The sequence below is a fragment of the Ictalurus punctatus genome, chromosome 12 (assembly GCF_001660625.3).
Source record: "Ictalurus punctatus breed USDA103 chromosome 12, Coco_2.0, whole genome shotgun sequence".
Taxonomy (NCBI): Eukaryota; Metazoa; Chordata; class Actinopteri; order Siluriformes; family Ictaluridae; genus Ictalurus; species Ictalurus punctatus.
In genome coordinates, this window is record NC_030427.2 from 2810034 (window position 1) to 2814687 (window position 4654).

Below are 4654 nucleotides of genomic sequence, written 5' to 3' on the forward strand. Positions count from 1 at the left end.
TCACCAACGTAACGGACGTTGACGTAAATTTGAATCTTTGAGGAGAAAATAAAATAAAATAAACCCAAATATTATTTCATAAAAAGCTTCATTATTCTCTTCTTCTTAAACACGATAGAGGATAAGATATACAAATACATAAAAAAAAACAGCTTTATCATTATTTTAAATCAAATCCACTTTAAAAGTGCTCCTAATTACATTTTAATTAAAAATATACTTCATCTTACTCTTATTTAATTAAATTTTTTAAATTAATATTTAATTAATCGATGATTGTAGACGTTTTGAGGTTTCACGTTCTTTGTGCTTTATTATCATAAATATACACTTTGTTTAAACTTTTGAGTTTGGACACAAAATGTAAACATTCCTCATGAATCCAGAATATTCATTTGTTTATTATTTAGAAAGTAATAATTAAACAGCTGAATAAAATGATCAGATTAATCACTTGCAACATTTAGGATATGAATTTCTTGTATTGAGAGAGGTTTTTAATTATACACAGATATAAATAGATGTTGTTTATTTGTAGTTTTCATATTTGACTCAGTACATTACACCACATTTATTTAATCAACTATTTATCAAGTTTTTTCAATATTGAACTGAATGATTGTTCAATATCAATAAAAATCTTCAAATAATCTATCAACACCATCAATACATCTCATCAGTAAATAAAAATCTACATTTATCCAGCTGATCAGCTTCGGCAGGTAAAGAAGCCGTGGCTTTAATCTGATCTTCTGATTTCTAATGATAATTAAATGACAAAATACAGAATTAAAGAATATCTTTATTTAAATTCAAAATCACGAATCATTTTTAAAAATATGGACTAGAAGTCATTTCTACAAGTGTTCATACAGACAGAAAGACCAGAGATGAAACGGATTTAACAGATACAGGACAATTAGGACAAGGAAAGTGAGAGAACTAGAATTATCATTTTTTTTATTATTTAAAAAAAAAAAATTACAACTGTGTTCAAGATCACAGCAAAAAGACAGTAGAGGAAACAAAGGGAAAAAATATTTCACATTTCCTGTTTAAATTCAACAGTAAAATCTCATGAACTGAAGACATCGTGACTTTTTGAAACCGGTCGTTACATTTTTGAGTCAAACGGAGCAGGTAGTGATGAAGAAGCTGCCTCGAAAGATCATTTCTGTTCCTCGAAGAGTAAAAAAAAAAAAAACATTAAATCCTAAATGCATGAAAAATAAACTATGTACATTTTATGTCTAATTACAGTGAACCCTACGGAGAGTGAAGCTCACAGAGGCGAAGTGTTCACGCTACAGCAAATTTCACCGGTTGACGCTAAACTCGCTCACTTAGAAGGTGCGTTTCTCTGTCCCGGGATATTCCTAGCACTGTGTGAAAGCTCCTGAGATGTCCAGCATGGAGACGTGTGTGTATGTTGATGTGTACACAGTACCAATGGTCAGGATGTACTGTTGTGTCCGAGTTTCTCGTTCTCCTGAAAAACACACGTGCGCGCGCACACACACACACACACACACACACACACACACACACACACACAATGGAATTGTAAAGCAAAACATTGGAATATATATCTTAATCACATCTCATAGTCCTTTTATAGAGTCTGAATCAGTTTGACTGATTCATTTTGAGTTTATTCAGAGTCGAATCACTTTCTAGTGAGAATCAAATACTCATCTCAGTCTAGTTCGTTTGGAAGTGTGCGACTCTCACTAGAAAATTATTCGACTCCGAATCGTCTCGAAACGAATCAAAACCGATTCAGACTGGACAAATGGACTAATAGAAGAGAAAGAGCAACAGGAAAGAGGACAGCCTTCCTGCTGAAAGCAAACCGGATCAGAATCTTACATTAGATTATTTTCTATATTTTTATTTTAAATCAGTTGTGTTGTTTTTCTTCTTTCTGCACTCGATTAAGGAAACACAGCAATGATAAATAAATAAATAAATTTATCTGTCCAGCTTCCTCCTCTTCGTCCCCCAGAATGACGTGTGGGTGACGGATTGACGGATTTAAAAAAAGATGTCTGGGCAAACTGTGACCTCCTAGAGTTAAAAGTGAGCATCCAAGGAAATTTTATGTGTTAACTGCACTACATTCTGCAGTCACAGCACCAGAAAAAATATGTCCATCTACTGTACATGTTAACACACAAAAAAAGCTTTTGAGTATTAGTTACCCTGTCTTACTGTACAAGGCACCTGCAAATAATAAAGCAAGTAAATAAAAGTTCATCTATCATTTCACTTCCACTAATCAGTCTTTTGACCAGTCTAAAAATAAAAAGACTAAAAAGAAACAGACTTAGCAAGAAGAACTGAAGATATGTGGATGATGATGTCTCAGTTCCACCGCAGCTTCAACAGCCCTGGATCTTCTCCTTTAAAGCTTGGAGAAGGGCACGTCTTTCGGACTCTTCTTTTCCAGGGCTGCCTGCGCTGACTTCATAAGATCCTGTGTCTGCAACATGTTCATGTTCCAAGTAGCCTGGAGACGCAGAGGAGATATCTCAGATTTCGACCGCTCTACTTTGTGTTTGTGGCCATACTGTGTGTGCATGGGTCTACCTTGAGGCTAAAAATGCTTTTCATGTCTTAAGCAGGTTCTTACCATGTAGTCTAGGCTCTCAGTCACACTGTGGTCTCAGGAGTAGAGGAGGTTGATTTTGGTTCCTTGGACAGCGACGCGACTCCGGCCTGAAATCTCACCTGCTATTTCCAGAGCTCCAGCAATCATGGACTATCAGGGAACACACGACTGCAGAGATGAAGAACAGAACACACACTTGCCTTCATTTATACTAAATAATAAAGCTACATGAAAAAAATACATGGTACAACCCAAAGTCACATTCTTCTGTTATCATTCCATATCTTCCATGTGTCAGTCCAGAATTTCACCTTTTTGTGATCACAGAAATTAACGCAAAATCAAGAAACTCCACAATATTCAGAGGAGCTTCCACTTTTTCAAAGTCACTGCAGATTTGGGCCAAAACATGTCATGACACGTCATCACCACAACAGGCCTTCAGCACAGGTTACTCTACTTCCTGAAAAAGTGCAGACCCGGATACAAGTTACGTTCACATTCATGGGACAATTCACATTCACAGTTCCATTGTAACTGAACTCGGACCACCTTCTACAGGTAGTCTCGGGTTCGGTACCGCAGTGCACTTCCCAGTCCACATTACGACGGTCACATTACCAACTTTTCATGCAAACTGCTCTGTGTTGGACTAAACATCCAGTGGGAAAGCCCACTAGAACAGCTACACTGCAGAATTTTTCTGTCTAAAAATGAACAAATTTCAGGTTTTGTAGCTCTTCTTTGATAAATGACAAGATGGTAATATCATAAAATAGTTCATCATAAAACTTTGTATTAAAACCGACATCTGATGCTCACTGTGGTTTATTTAATCTTCAACAAACTGCAAATGTAAATAATTGTTCAGAGTGTGCCCCCTTGTGGTCAACTCTTTCATAGGGGCTTGTACGAGTCAGAACAATCAGCCCATTCTTATCTTCTCATCACTTACTATCTCTATATATGATCATATGGACAAAAATAGCTTGTTTACAGATCTTGGTGTAAACATGTAAGCAAGCAATGTATGGCAAGTTAATGTTCCTCATACCTTCACCTGAAACCAGGCATCCTGTGTGCACAGACGAATATCACAGGCTGTGATTAGATCCACTCCTGCGAAAGAAGAAATCAGATCCACAAAAAAAAAAACTTAGTAATTCAGTCTCCTGCAGCTAAAAGCCCCAGTAAAAGATAACTCTCTGATGGTTAAAGCTTTGCAGGAAAAGTGACAGCAAACAATATGGATGGAACTTCCCAGAGTTGTGGTGAGTGTATGAGATGATGGTACTTAACACTCCCAACAGACCTGCTTCCACACAAACGCCATGCACTGCCACCACCACGGGCTTTGGGCACTGCAGACACATCAAACACAAAGTTCAGTTTATATACCACAATGTATTACTCTAATAGGTTATTGATTGTACAAATACTACATGCATGTAGAACCCCTACATGCTTTGTGTTTAATTTATGTAAGGAATAAACATACGGTTATAGGAAAACAGTCAACGATCCAATGAAGTGGAGTGACCGTTATCACCCTAAGGTAGAACTGCACATTCTGAAGTGTTTTATTCCCCTTACACCACAGCAAGTTGTCAACAAGCGCATTTCGTTATTAATTAAAGAAGATCATGTCATACACATTAATCTATTTTAAAGGCTGATCGACAGTGGATCTTACAGATGCCGATAACCAAGTCGGGTAGCACCTACTCATAACCGATTACTACTGAATGAAAATATAACACTCAGTGGAAAAATTAAGTTCACTTTATTACAAAAATAAACAGTACTGACCGTACCATGAAAATGTACTGCACTTTTACTAATGATATATATATATATATATATATATATATATATATATATATATATATATATATATATATATATATATATATATATATATATAGCATCAGACTTTTAATCTGAGGGTCCAGGGTTCAAGTCCCTGTTTGGGTGTTGTAGTACCCTCCATATCTTCTGAGAGGACCAGTGAAACCATCTAAGGTGCCTCTTTCCAGCATGTTT

At 36.2% G+C, this 4654-nt stretch overlaps 1 long non-coding RNA gene across 1 annotated transcript; it reads right to left on the reverse strand.

Moving 5' to 3' along the window:
* Positions 1–943: 943 nt before the first annotated feature.
* LOC128634235 (uncharacterized) lies at positions 944–4440 on the reverse strand. The gene is made up of 2 exons (XR_008397542.1): positions 2633–4440; positions 944–2509 (listed from the first exon to the last, which is right to left on the reverse strand). It is a non-coding gene; the product is annotated as an uncharacterized LOC128634235 (long non-coding RNA).
* Positions 4441–4654: the final 214 nt, after the last annotated feature.